Source organism: Pinus tabuliformis, chromosome 4_1, assembly GCF_031772625.1.
Source record: "Pinus tabuliformis cultivar Carrire ecotype Pingquan chromosome 4_1, CPIR1, whole genome shotgun sequence".
Classification (NCBI taxonomy): domain Eukaryota; kingdom Viridiplantae; phylum Streptophyta; class Pinopsida; order Pinales; family Pinaceae; genus Pinus; species Pinus tabuliformis.
In genome coordinates, this window is record NC_142303.1 from 758,318,918 (window position 1) to 758,334,706 (window position 15,789).

Consider the following 15,789-nt stretch of genomic DNA (forward strand, 5'->3'; position numbering starts at 1 on the left):
TCATCTGACTTCATGCAACACATTAACACTCAAGACTGGTCTACAACTGATGTTACACTGCCTTGGAATCTCCACCACAGCTGGGGAACTCAAATTTTCTATATACACTAGCTATTTTGGAATGATTGATCAATTAAATAGATGATCATAGAGTTTGTCTGAAGTCCCACATCACAACTGACCTTCCACTAGTTCCTCCAACATTTGGCACTAGTTTAACTGAAAACAACTTGAGATAATTGACTTTGATTGATACAAATTAGTAATCGCATATGCTTAACTGAACTCTAACTTAGGGAAAATTTTAGGGATGGAAATTTATCTTAAAGTTTAGAAGCATTGGCGAATCTTACTAATCCCTCATATGAAAATTACAAAATGTTTGGGGATATTTTTTGTAAAAATAATTAGCTCTATAATAAATTTGTAATATTCTATATAAAATTTTGGTGCTTTTTTAGCTAAAATAATTTTATACTATAAAATTTGGGTGAATAGATTTTAGAAAAAACTGGAAATTGGTGAATCTATTTTTTGGAAAAACCATGGAAAATTAGCCCACTTGTGAATATTAGCCCCTAAAATTTTCCCTACTCTAACTCCAACTCGAATTTACTGAGAAAATTGGGTGACACAAGCGATGTCACACAAGTTAACTACATCCAAGTTGTTTTTTGATGTGGAAATTCGATTTTTCTCAATTTAATTAGGGCAAAATAAAATTGAGAATTTCTTGTTGCATTTTTCAACAACTTCCTCACCTCCATTTATCTTAGCTTTTTCTCACTTATGAACTAGATCAAATGTATCTACTAGATTGGAATAATCCATTACACCTATAGGCTTGGATGCTATTAGTTGTAGGTCTTGACATATAAATATATATATTTCTCAATATACATGATTCACGGTAATATTTTATGTGAATGTCGTCTTTTGATTCGTTCATTATCATTTATCCAAGTATTGACACGCTTGTATAGAACTTAGAACTTGTTTTGAGGTTTAATTTTTACACCAAAATAATGATAGTGATATGATACATCATGTCACCTAATAATTCTAGGTTAAATTTATAAAGAGCATGTTACTACATGGCCATGCTAATTTATCATATACATGTTGAGAATTCATTTATCCTTGGGGTGGGGGCGGGGGTGGTGAGTGAATCAGTATAAGGCAATTTTTACTTGTTTAAACATTCATGAACAATAAGAAAACAATCACATATATAGAACATGGAACATAAGATTTACATGGAAACCCTTTCAGGAGAAAACAAAAAAACTTCTTTCTATAATTATTTGTAGGAACCAACCTACTAGAGACACGAATCCCCACTACTACAAATATTTGTATGCACCAACCTACTAGAGACACTATTTCCTACCACTACAAATATTCATAGGCACCAACCTACTATATTTACCAAGCCTAACCTTAGGAAATATTTGTAGGCACCAACCTATTGGATACATCAATCCCAAATACTGTAAATATTCAAAGGAACAAATCTACTTCACTAAGTTTGCTTGATTATTTTTCCCTCACCAACTTTTCTTGTTGCTTCAGCCTTCAATAGGTCCACTTGTTGCTTTGCCTTTACTAGGTTTGCTTCTCCCAAAACTTTTTGTTTTGGGCCTCTTCCCACGAAAAAGTAACCAACATGCCATGCATTCAATTTTGCAAATATGATTTTGAAATTTATATTTGAGGAACTTTTATATGTCTCCTTATTTCTCAGAAAATTTCATCGTCTGAAAAGTTCCCAGAAAATAAGTTACAACAAAAATTCCAAACTAACTTGTTTGAAACTAAATTCATGATCATTCAGAAACTCTAACGTCCATAAGGAATATCTATGAAAGTATAGAGAACAATAGTTTGAAAATTTTACCTGAGGTACTACTACATGTCTCCACAGGTCTCTTAGAGTTTCATAGTGTAAAACGTCTCAGAAAATAAGTTATATCAAAAATATCTAACTGAATGGTTTGAAGTTGATTTCAATACTATTCAAAAACCCTAAAATCCATGGGGCATATCTATGAAATTATAGTGAGCCAAAGTTTGAAATTTTTACAGCAGGTACCTAAAGATCTTGCCTCTTTATCCTCAATATTTCACTTTCTATAACATCTTGGAATAAAATTTATAGTCAAAATTCCAAGCTGGCCTATTTGAAGCATATTTTAGGACAATTCAAGAACCCTAATTTCCTTAGAGCATTTCTCTAAAAGTATAGAAAACCAACACCTACCACATGTACACAATGATCTCAAATCTATGTCCTCAAAATTTCATAGTTTGAAACATCCTAGAAGAAAAATTATAATGAAAATTCCAAGATGACTCGTTCACTCCACAAATCACATTTTTGCTCCACCTTTAAAACCCCAATAGTATTATCCAACTTATTTTGCACATATTAAATATCTTCTTGCTTAGAAGATATTCAAATGCATTCATCTATCCTTTATTTATAGTGTTTCTATGTTCACTTATAGGGCCAAATTGTAAAATTGGATGGGCCAACCTATACTTTATGGCTTGGCCAACCTGTACTTTATGGCTACGCCAACCTAACACAGTATTTCATATCTCCTCATTATATGGAGTTTAAGGGAGTGCCATATACCATTGGAAAGGTATAAAAATAACATATTCAACCATATATCTTATTCTCATATTTGAGATATTCATTTAGAGTAAAAAATACTTCAAATATATGGTATCCAACTAGGCATCAAAAGACAAAAAACAATGTTTCCAACAATATCCATCTTCCAATACTTATATTGGATATTTGTAGTCCCCCCTGTCTTTGCCATCAATGAAAAAAATATTTCCAACAATGTGCCCCTTTATCATTGATGGAAACCCTTATTTAGTTCTACAACAATATTATAGTACCCCCTTTGTCTACAGCTATTTTTGTGTTTGCAATCCTTCCTATATTTGTAATTCTCTTTGTGTCTACAATTATTCCTTTGTTTACAACTCTCTTTGTTTTTGCAATTCTTCTTTTGTTTGAAACTCTTTTTGTATCTACAATTCTTCCTCTATTTTCAAATTTTCCCACTTTGACAATAATGGAAAATGGTTTCTCCCCTTGATCATGTGCTTCACTTTACTAACGAGATGAGAGGGATATCACTTCCAACTTTTCTCTGAGGTATTCATATGTTTCTTTAGGAAGATGTCTAGTATAATATATGTAACCTATTCCTTCGTGGAAATGCATTCTAGCTTGACATTGTGTTCAACTACCTATTCTCTTAGGAAGTGGTACTTGATGGGAATATGCTTCATCTTTAAGTGCATAATGGGATTCTTTGAAAAGATGATTGAAATTATGTTGTTGTTATTAATTGAGATTGAATGATCATATTCCACCTTGATATCCTTTAGTGTCTACTTCATCCATAGAATTTGTGTGCACCATCTTGTTGCTGCAATATATTTAACTTCAATTGTGGATAAAGAGATTGAAGTTTGTTTCTTGCTCAACCATCATACTAGACAATTTCCCAAAAATACTGCTTCTCTACTTATACTTTTGTTGTCATCAATAATTCCTACCCAATTTACATCTATATATGTTATTAAAGTAAATTCCTTACTTCTTGAATGACATAAGTCAAATACTAGTATTCCTTTCAAATATTTGAATATACTTATTATTGCTTGCACATGTGTCTCCTTTGGTGCAGATTGAAATATTGAAACTAATTGTACTGCTTGCATGATTTCTTGTATTGATGTTGTCACATATATTAGGCTACCAATCATTGACTTGTACAATGTTTGATTAGCTAATGGTGATCTTTGCTCAATTTGCATTGTATGATCGTGGGTGTACTAACAAGTGCACAAATTTCCATTCGAAATTTCTTCAACATCTCATTGTTATATTTAGTCTGGGAAATAAATATGCCTTTATTGGATGTAACAACCTGAAAACCTAGAAATAATGAAAAATCTCCAAGCACGGATGTTCCAAATTATTTTTTCATTTCTTCTACAAACATTTGGCTCATTTTGTCAACATATCTTCCAAAAATGATACCATCTACATAAAACAAAATTATTTAACATATTTTGATTATTTGTTTTGATGTGAATATTTTTGCAAGCAACTCCTCTTTTGAACCTTATTTTTGTAGGTATTTTTCAAGTCTTGAATGCCAAGATATGGAAGCTTGATTTAGTCCCTAAAGTTCTTTCTTCAATCTGCATACATAATGTTCATTTATGACATTTGAAATCCCTCTAGTTGTTCAATACATACTTCTTCTAGTTTTCCAATTAGAAAGGCTATCTTGACATCCATTTGATAAACTTTGTAGTTCCTAAAACATACAATTGCCATAAATATTTTATTGCCTCTATTATTGCAACTAGTGAAAAGGTTTCTTTAAAGTCAGTACCCTCAACTTGAGTATACCCTTTACTAACAAATCTTGATTTGTTTCTTGCTACTTGTCCGTCCTCATTCAACTTTCTTCCAAAGACCCATTTGGTGCTAATCACATTATTGTCTTTTGGTTAAGGCATAAGTTCATATGTCTCATTCTTCTTAATCTGATTCAACTCATCTTCCATAGCACTAACTAATGCTTATCTCCACTAGCTTGTATAAAGTTCTTGGGTTTTACTTTCGACAACAAAACAAAATTTGTGTGTTTTGGTGTACTTTCTAATGTTCTTCTAGTGTAGATTCCTATCTCTTTATTACAAAAGATGTGATTTTTTGGATAATTCTTTTGAACATATATGGATGGGGTCATTCAATATTGATGCCTTATTTCTTCTTCCTCTTCTTCTTGTTCTTTCCTTTCTTCTTCTTCCTCTTCACCTTCCCTCTCTTTCTCTCTATTGATTGTCTCCTCTAGATATTCATTTGTTTATTACTTTTCTTTTTGAGGTATTGCTTCATCCACTCTTACATCAATACTTTCTACCACCTTGTGTAGTCTTTGGTGGTAACAACTGTAGGCCTTGTTTCCATATGCATAGCCATCAAAGACACATTCATCTATTCTGGAATCAAACTTGCCTAAATTATCTTCATTTATATTTATATAACACTTGATCTTAAATAATTTGAAGTATTTGACTATAACTTTTCTGAATTTCCATAATTCATATGGTGTCTTGCTATTGTTTACTCTAATTTGTGCTCTATTCAAAATGTAGAATGTTCCATTGATTGCTTATCCTCAAAAGGTGTCTAGTAGTTTGGCTTCATTTAGCATCATTCTAACCATTTCTTGTACATTTCTATTATTCCATTCTACAATACCATTTTGTTGTGGACTTCTTGCTACCTAAAATTGTCTCTTGATTTCATGATTTTCACAAAATTCACTAGAGGTAAACTCACCTCCTTATGATCTTAAGTACTTCATTTTTAAATCAATCTAATTTTCAATTGGAGTTTTTAAATAAATCTAAATTTTCAACTCTATGATCCTTCCATGTTAGAACAAGAGGATGGGTAGGTCCAACCTTCCATATAGTACTTAGCACCATATGCTCAAGAAGAGTTGGTAGAGGATGCAATTTTGTAGAAGAGGTCCAGAAATACAAGACAGTGGCAACATGACCTTTGGTATATTGGGTTGAAAGGACAACATGCTAGGAAAAGCTAAATGGTATTCCAAGAAGAAGGGTGAAGAAAAATTTCCTCACCTCATTCAGTAAATCTTTCGGGAACAAAAATCCTCCCTAGTTGGGGATGTACGATCCAAATTGGATCATTATATTATTTTTCATCTATTTCAATGCTTTTAGAGTAAAAAAAAATGATAGGAATCAACTTTTAGGGTCATTTTAATGGCAGGTGTTGGTTTGGATAATTAATGTCTGAAAGATTCTAGAGGCATTTTGAGGAATGAGATGATGTTTTCTATGGTTAAAAATATCTCACTCATGCCAAACTCTCAAACATCTTTCTACGTTAAGAAATATTTCGAATGATGCAACAATCACATCACTAAGAATTTGTATGTAAAGTTATGCTTCTAACAAGTTGGCCTATTGGATTGACCACCATGGTATGAGTGGATGCTACATCAACCCCATTACTCATGCATATTGGGCTTGCCACATGTAGTCTTTCAATAAGTCTCTAGAGGGTCCAATATCATAACCTTAGTTGAGGGTTGTGGGATCTAAATCCCATTTGGCTATCAAGCTATGTTAAATATTGGGCCACTAGGAGGATTGATGGTTCCATTCTATTCTATGGTAATTTATTCCATAGTAAAGTTGGGCAACCAGAAGAAGGAAGTTAGCCCTGATGGGTAGCCCACTTGGTTCAATCACCCCCTGCCAAGTCATTGGCCCTATGTCATGAGCCACACATTTAATTCTCCTTGGGTCCATCAGGGTCAAGCCTCGACGTTTGGGTCAATTGGGCGTGAGGCCCCTTCTATTGGGACTATGTAGGGGTGTTGCGAGCTGAGGTTAGAAAGAAAATCAAAGGGGGTTAAAGTTTTATAGTAGCCTTATAGGCCACTTAGGTAAATCTACAGGGAGTACTTCTTCCTTTATAATTGCATATTTCTATACCAAAGAAAATAGAGCAAAGCAACCTCACCTTTTAGCTACTTTTCTCCCATAAAGGTTTCTTAGGGAGAATTTGTATTTATTGTGGATGACGTATCTTTCTTTATATTTATATATCTTTCATTTTAGCTAATTTTTCATTTAAGCATGAAAATAGTAAATAAATAATTTGACATCTAAAGGGAATTAAACATTCACAATAAAGATTTCAATATTTTATCAGATATGTTGTGATGAATTGTCCAGTGGAATAACCATGGAAGCTTATAGATCACATTAGATGAAAGAAAAGTGTTATATTTCAATGCACAATGCATGTGCATGTTTAAAAGAAAATTATTGTGCATGTAGTCATGCTTTAATTGTCTTTAAAGTGGTGGATTTGTATCACCTCCTTGTGCAATTAAGGTTGTAAACAAATTTGTTAATGACCAAATGGAAACAAAATGGTTCTTCTTTTAAGACGCTTGAGTTTTATAGAATTTTATTAAATTAATAAGTTGGAACGTTGATAACTAGGAGCACCATAAATTTTCATTAATAAATTTAGAAATATCTTCCTATTATGAAACCCATTTTATTAGTATCTATTATTAAAAGTGAGTTGACTAACACTAATTTGGCTAAAAAAAATATTGATATTTAGAAAATTTAATTATAACTATATAATATCAAGTCCCACTAGCACAACTGGTTAAAGATGGGCCTCATTAGCAAGGTGACCCAGAATCAAATCTCATGGGGGTGGTTGTGCCTGTGCTAGGGGGAGGAGACATGCAAAAAAATTTAGTCATCTTAGATGCCCTTGGGTCGTGGTGTGGCCTAGATCAGGTGCGATCCTCGGGTGACTTTGACAGATTAGATGCCCTTGGGTCATGGTTTCTCAAGCCAGAGGTCAAACCTGGAAGATCACATACACCTTGACAAACAAAAAAAATAATTATATAATTATTTTTTAAAATTCTTATTACTATTTAAATTACAACTTAAAAAACAACTACAACAATAGTTATTCAAAAGTTACAGTTCAAAGTGTTAAAATAGTAATGCACTCCACTTAAAGGGGTTTCTTTTTCTTCTCATATAGCATAGGACTATGCTTTAACCATTGTCAAAAACCAAAATTAGATGAGTCTAATTTAAAAATTAAAAGTTTTCTCCCAAATTTTATTAACTAGTAGAACCACCTTAGTAAATGTGGCTGATATATGCCGATAGGCTTATATTAAAAACATTTACTATTGTGGTTAATATAAAAATATTATGATTATATAAACCCTCTTATACAAACCTAATATAAACTTTAATATATTAAAACCTTATTATATAAAACATAATATAGTAATCTTAATTTTAATTACATTAACATTATTAATAATTAATAATAGTTAACATTATTTATTAACATCGAAAGTAATCTTCATTTATTTCAACCGAAGTCGAAGCCAAAACATTTGATGTAGCGCGAGTTTTAAGAAAGGAAAAGCCAAAACTAACTTCCTTGCCCCCCATAACATCCCAACAAGGGCCACACCGCCATACTTCTGGCCCCTTAGCTTAACAAGAAAATGAGGCCTACAAGATCAACTTTTGGTAAACATGTGAAGCCCTAGATCCTAATAAAGGGGTGGGAATGCAAAGAGTGTGCCAATATGGCTACCACTGAAATTCCCATTCAAGTTCTCAAAAATCTTTTTTACCATACTATTACTCCTAAAATCTAAAACTAAAAACAGTGTCATGGTTCACCTTAAAATGATGATCAATTAAAATTACAAGAAAGTTCATTCAAATCAACCTGCTCATAAACCTACATAACTTGACTGTAAACCTGCAAATCAAAACCTACATGAACCGAAATGACTTGCATAATCGAACCTGGTAATCGAATCTAAGCGACACCATTGTTGATATTCTCGAACCTGGTAATCGAATCTATGCGACACCATTGTTGATATCTTGGCTCTTATTCCATCCTCATCCTTCCATTTTCTCGAGTTTTTTAGAATTACATTACACAATAAGAATACATAGCGAACATTAGGGCATTTCATTTTATTTCATTAGTTGAGATGAAAAAGAGAATGGAAGGGATGGATTAACATAAGGAAAATGAAACCATAATTAAATTACCTTTTTTATTTTTTATTTGAAACTGAAAAATAATTGACAAACTTTCCATATTGTTTATTAGATCATGTATAAGACGAACAATATTTTCATATTATCAAATCTCCACCATCCATAATTTAAAAAATTGAAATTATTCAAGCCCAATTCTAATATAGACCACGCCTATCGACATAATTAATATAAACACAAGATTAATTGATTGCGACTCTTTTCCTTGAACACACTTTATAAATATCATTTTATATATTATTCTAAAGATACAAAATATATATATATATATATATTCACATCAGTGCACACACCAACAAAAGCATTTATAACAACATACAATGTACATACAACAAAAAAATATTTATAATGAAATACAATATTTCATTCTCATGAAAACGTGAGAAATAAAGTGAATATACAATTATTTATGTGTTAAATTTCGTTTACATCCTTGTTTTTTATAATTAAACAAAGCATTCTTATTAATCCTTGCCTCGCCAGGAACTGTAATAATTACTTCACATCAAAGTGCATTGACTTTCAATATTTTTCCGATTTTATTGCAATTTTAACCAAAGTTTGGAGAAAATGCTTAATATTCCTATTTTCCCGTAAATTCAAAAATAATTTTCTAATTTTCTGGTAGTCTTATTTCTAATTTTTGATTGGTTGAGCAAGCTTTGATAGGACATAATTCCCCTGGTGGAGGGCATTTTATTTTTGGTATTTTTTGATTCCTCACAAATAATTTTAAAATTGGAAAAAGGTTAATTTTGTGAGTGACCATTGCATCACTGAGTGCTCTAACTCTTACAGTGAGACTGACACTAATATGTTATGGCACTGCTCAATGATTCCAAAATTGATATGGTTGCAGGTCCTTTACGTAAAGGTGAGGGGAATAAATGAATCTCCAATTCATAGCACAAACTGCGGAGGAAGTTTCTTTTACATAAATGGGGGTGTGGGGACTGGGGGGCCACTTAACGAAAAAAAAATTCCAATTAATATGTATCCACCACATAGTGAAATATCTACACACCTGCATCTCTAATGAAGGAACCAATGATTCTCAAATAGTAGACACAATTCGATAGGTTTTATGCAAACCATATATCAAAAATTTATAGTTACTTGAATTGGCATGACACTATTGGCACTTTTCAATGATTCTCAGATAGTAGACAGAATTCGATAGGAATGCCCCAAATTTTATGCAAACCATATATCAAAAATTTATAGTTACTTGAATTGGCATGACACTATTGGCACTTTTCAATGATTCTCAGATAGTAGACACAATTCGATAGGAATGCCCCAAATTTTATGCAAACCATATATCAAAAATTTATAGTTACTTGAATTGGCATGACACTATTGGCACTTTCTTTTTTAAAATTTGCAGTTGCTTGAATTTTTAATAATCACTATGTAGATCGTTATTGTTTTCCCAAGATTCAACTTTTCAGTCAACAGCGTCACAAGTTTATTCACGTAATATTTTCATTCCACTTACAAAAACCCTAGGGCCATATCAATTTTGTAAACATTTCTATCATCATGAGATTAATCACGATGTTACACATGATTCGTTTGGTGTTATGAAATTTGGATGGGCGAGAACATAAGCCAGTGGCTTTGAAGGTGAAAGAAAAAATATAATTGGTTGTGATTTCCTGTTAAGTTCTCTACCATTTCCATATCTTTATGGAAAAGGTTGTGCAAAGCGTGTTAGAATATATTCCAAAGCAATCAGAAGTCATGCAAAGCTTTGAAGTAATTTAAAGCATGGTAAAATGTCTTATTAATGAAAATGTTCAAAAACGAACTAAGAAAGTAAAGCATGGTAAAGTGTGTTATTGGTTTTGATCCAGAGCTTTTAATTTCGAGGATGCATTCAGAATTGTATATAAAATAAAATATTAACTAAGTAATTTAAAACATAAAAAATAAGCGGAAATCATAAATAAACCATGAAATCAAAGGAACACAAATGATTTGATTATGGAGTTCACCCAATGTGGATTATGTCTCCGGGCCCTACTCAAAAGTGGGGAGGCATTCTTTCATTAAGCGACATCAAAGAAATCCGTTACAAGAAACTTTACAAAAATGAAGCTTATACCTCCAATTTAGATGATGACCTAGCAATGAAAATCTCGGTTGGAGAAATAGACTACACTGTTGGATTCCTGGCATGAAAACATGCAAAATCGACTATAAAATTGTCAAATTCTGACACTAGCACCTATGGCCCTGTAAAGGAATATTTTTAGCGTCTTGGAGATTCCCTCACTTGTGCTTCCACTGCAGTGACCACTCAAGGTTCCACACACATCCACCCTCCACTAGCTCTGTTCCGAATGGCGAATGAAACTTTAAATAATTCTCTGCAGCAAAGCCACCAACGTGGGGCCGTTGGCTGCGGTGGCGCGTCGCATGGAGGTGGTTCTGTGTTTGATTCACTTTGCATACCATATATGAATTTTGTTTTGTTTGAATTAATGGTATTTATATATTAATGTTTAATCGGTTGAATTAATATGATTCATGGTTCCAACAGGGTTGGGAGGGGGTGGCCCGCCTACCCAATTTAATATATATAATATATTACCGTTGAGGGGTGGTGGGGGTGGTGGCCCACCACCCCATGTATATATATTTAACATATGGTTAAAAATCTTTCGTCGAAAAAAAAGGGATATTAGACAAATTAAAAAGTCGACAAATTTTCCTATTCCAGTGGCCAGATTCCATGCGTTGGGACTCTACCAAATTGTTGCCTCGTTAATGACTGTCACTTGGCCAAGTTTGACTAGAACTTTGACCAACTATAACTTGAGCATACTGTTAGCTACCTATACCAATAGGTTTCATATTTCATGATTGATAATGAAGAGTTCCAAATATGTTCTGCTTTGGTCATGCAAAGATCACATATTCCCAAAAGAAAACAATCTGTGTATATAGCTTGATGTTGTCTAAAGTTTGATGGATGGTCCAACAGCCTAATCTGGATCATGCCATGTTTTAAATTTTCAGTTGTAGAATAGAGAAAGAAGTCTGTCCAAACTGTCTAATCTTGGCAGACAAGTAGCTAGGTAGAGAAATAAGGTTCCCAACTGCTTAATCTGGGGCCTTGGAAGGAATAAGGGCAGTACTAGATAGGAAGTCAAAGGAAAAAGCCAAAGGAAAAGAAAAGGCACACAAAGGGTCTGCAAGTCTAAATGCACCCTCCAAGAAGAAACAAAAAAATGCTAGGCAAGTAGATGGGTAGGCAGATGGGGTTGCAGAAGTGTCATTCATTACAATGGAATGTGTGTTGGCCCATGTTCACAAAGCAAAATCAATGAATTGAGAAGGTGTTCTTCTCCATCAGATGGCAGCAAAGCAAAGAAGCATGTCTAACCTCCCTTCTTTCCCTTTTCCCATTTGTTACTAACATCCCCTCATCAGTTGAGATGCATGGAAAATTTTATGGTTTCATGGTGGTTCTTGTTCACTCAAAAGCCACATTTCTTGTCTAAAATTCTTTTCATTTTGATCTACTCCCTAAACTAAGTGATTTTCAAATAAACTTAGTGATATTTCTCCTCATCCACCCCTTTCATCCATATTAACCACTAACTCTATTATTTAAATCCCCTATAGTCCCTTTTCCCTACTATAATAACACTATGGTGTATAAATCCCAGCATTATCTAAATATCCCCCCTTGGCACTATAGCTAAATAAGTTGTTTAGGGAGACTGTGGTCCAACTGGGACTATGGTCAACCCTGTGATAGGATTGCTTTAACCTTTGGTTGGAGTGATAACCTTTCCCCTAAGCCCTCACCTTCCTTCTGCTAAAAAATGCCACAGAAAACCCTTTTCCCCCTGCTAAGCCCACTCCTAAACCCCTTTTCCCTTATAAAACCCTTGAAAAACCCAAAAAACCCCAAAAAACTCACGAAAACCCACAATCCTAAAGTTTTCCGCCGAAGGTATTTAATTGAATATTTAAATAAACCAGCGGGACCCCCCAACCTGCACGATCCGTCGGAGGACCCGCCAGCCGTCCGATCCCTGCCGCCCAAAATCTAACGGTGGGCGGTCATTTGCGCTCCCCGACCTGCCGACCTTTAGCGTCCGGGGAAAGTGGTTTTGGGCGCCGTACCCTGGACGCGTGTCAAACGCTGGGGTTGTTCGGAGCCCCCCTCCCCGATACCGCCTTTGCCCAAAGGTGGTGCGGGGAACCCGCTTACCACCATCCTGTTACCGCCTTCCCCTTGCGTCATCAATACGTCAGCATGACGTAGCGCCTTTCCCCGCCCCCGCGCCGTGTGGCCCTCCACGTAACCATGCCACCTTATCCACCCGCCACCGTGTCCTGCCACCTTGGCCGACACCTCAGCAGCCACGTCATCTCTGTACCCGGGGCCCCGCCATGACGTCATCGGCGGAAAAGCGCCAATTGTACGTTTTGTCCAAATTTGTCGTTATAAACGACCAAATTAGCCGTTTGCGGTCATTTTCACGCGCAAAAGACGTAGCCGTTGTCAACCAGCTGTCGCGAAAATTCGTTTCCAGCCATCAAATTCAAGTTTCAGACCGCTACAAGTCAAGAATTCAGCTGCCTTAAGCCTTCACGGTCCAGCCCGCAGGGTTTCAAGCTAGTTTGTCCAGGTATTCACCGTAAAGCTTACTTTTCACCCATGCATTCCTTTTCTCTGTAAAATTGCCATTAAAACACCTGTAGAAGTCCACATAAACTCTGCACCTACTACCTAAAACAAGCTAAGCTGACCTGGTGACCCCCAGAACCACAAATTCAGCATCAAAGCAGTCAATTCGCGGGCCAGAAACTGTAAAATTCTCCTCGAGGTGCTCGGCATTGTTCCCTTTTGCCAAGTACAGGCCAGCTTCAATCTCTGCCAAAGGAAACCTCATACTCTCTGCAACTTACCATTAGCAATTCACATCCCTGTGAATTTGCAGCAAACTGCAGAAACCAGCCTGCATTTTTTCACTGAGAAAAACTCCTCAGACTGTGTCTACATTTGACCTATCACTGAAACTCTTAAAGAGACTTCCCAAACCATTGCCATTACCTATTCAAATTCAGATTATATCATGGCAGCCTCTGCATCCTCATCCCTCAGTGTTGCTCCATTAAATCCACCCAATAAAGAGCTGGAGGCCTTGGCATTTGCTGACAAGGACTATCTTATTGAAGACTTTGAGGGTAGCAGGGACTTCTTGCAGACCTTCACTCAACTAAGAGAGGACTATAAGGATGGTCATGGTACACATGGGATATGGGAGTCAAACCTACCATACTATTGTCTCCCAGCTGTAAATGTCTTCCCTGAAATCATTCACCTATGTGCTGAAAACTATGATGAGCAGCACAGAGCTATTAGCACTCCATCTGGGAGGATCCTTTTCTACATTAATGCTGAGTCCATCAACAAAATGTTGCATTTTGATCAGACAGAGTTGCTAATCCCATTTTCCATGAACTATTTGCTGGACACTGGTGCCAAGATGACCAGTGAGGAGATTCAAAAGGTCACCAGGAATTTCATGAGACCTGAGTGCCAGCCTACAGGGCCACCTCCCTACCTGGCTGTCCATTTCAATGATGTAGGCAGGCTTTTACTAGACATGATTGCCTATGTGTTGGGATACAAAAACAGTGAGCATGTGGATAAAACAATGCTGGTATTGCTATCTGCTTACAGCCCACGCCAACCCCCTGCCCGCAAATATAACTTTGCTAAGTTCATAGCTAACAAGATTCATGATCAGTTGAGCAGAGTGGACAGACAGGGGGTCTTCAAGTACTCGGCCTATATTTACCACCTGTTCATGTACTACCATTCTGAAGCCTTCCCATGCTACATCAGAAGGCTGGATCACAAAGGGGAAAGAAGATCTGTCATCTTCTGGACCTCTGTCTATCACAAAGTCACAAATTCACCCTATACCTACTGTGAATTTGTTGACCAATTTGTATACCCAGTCTCTTGCCTGTTGATGAGGTCACCTCCTCCCAGAATATCAAATGAGATAAAGAAAGCTCTGCAGCTTTCCAAAAAATATAAAATAGGTGACTGGTACCTATATGAGAACCATACCGTCATTAGGATCTATGGCTGTGAGCTCTGTCCATACAGGCTCCCAAAATATGTACCTATGAGGTTATTTGCCTTGGAGTATTACAGGCAGTTGATTCAGTCCGACCTCACCCATTTCCACAGCGCCAAAAAGAAGGCCCACCTCAAGTTCAAACACCAGTTGGGCCCCTTCATCATGAACAAGAAAGAAGGGTGGGAAGAGGCAGACCTAGTCCTTAAAGATAAATACAAGTTGTCTTATAGTTTTCGGTGGGTCCATTATGACCCTGAAGGTTTCATCACTGCTAGGAGAAACAAGTATAGGCTTATAGGCATTAAGCATTGCCAGTACCCACATATTGAAAAATATGCCAACCTGCAAGAATGGCAGATGGATACTCTAGTTGAAAATTTAACTGAGGAAGAGACAATGGTAAAGAATAGGAGGGAGCTTGAAAAAACTATTGACCTTGACTATGTGCAGCAGGTACCTTTCAGACCGCCTTATTCAGTGGGAGAAGGGACCTCGGCCACAAGGACTGCACCACAGGCGCCATCTACATCAGCACCGCTGACAGACAAAGGCAAAGGCATAATGGGTGCAGAGGAGGAAGCAGTGAAGGAAAAGTCTGCCCCTGTAACAGGGCAGCAAATAGGGCAGCAAACAGAGCAGCAGCCAGAACAGCAGCAAGGGCAAACTGTCCTACCACAAACTGGGCTGCCAGCAGCTCCAGCACTGCAAATTCCACCCCCACAAACTGAGCCAGTAACTGCCCCAATTTTGCAGACCCCAGCACATGAGGAAAGGGGTACAAAAAGAGATAGAGAAGAGTCCACTCCTCTTAGTGGATCCTCCCACCAGCCAGAAGCCAAAAGGCAAAGAGCAGACTCCCCAGAGGTAGAAGACATTACTGAAGATGTCTTGGACAGTGCAAGAAAAGACAGGGAGGGCAGTCAGCATACAGGTACAAGCTCCTTTCAGCAGGAGCAAA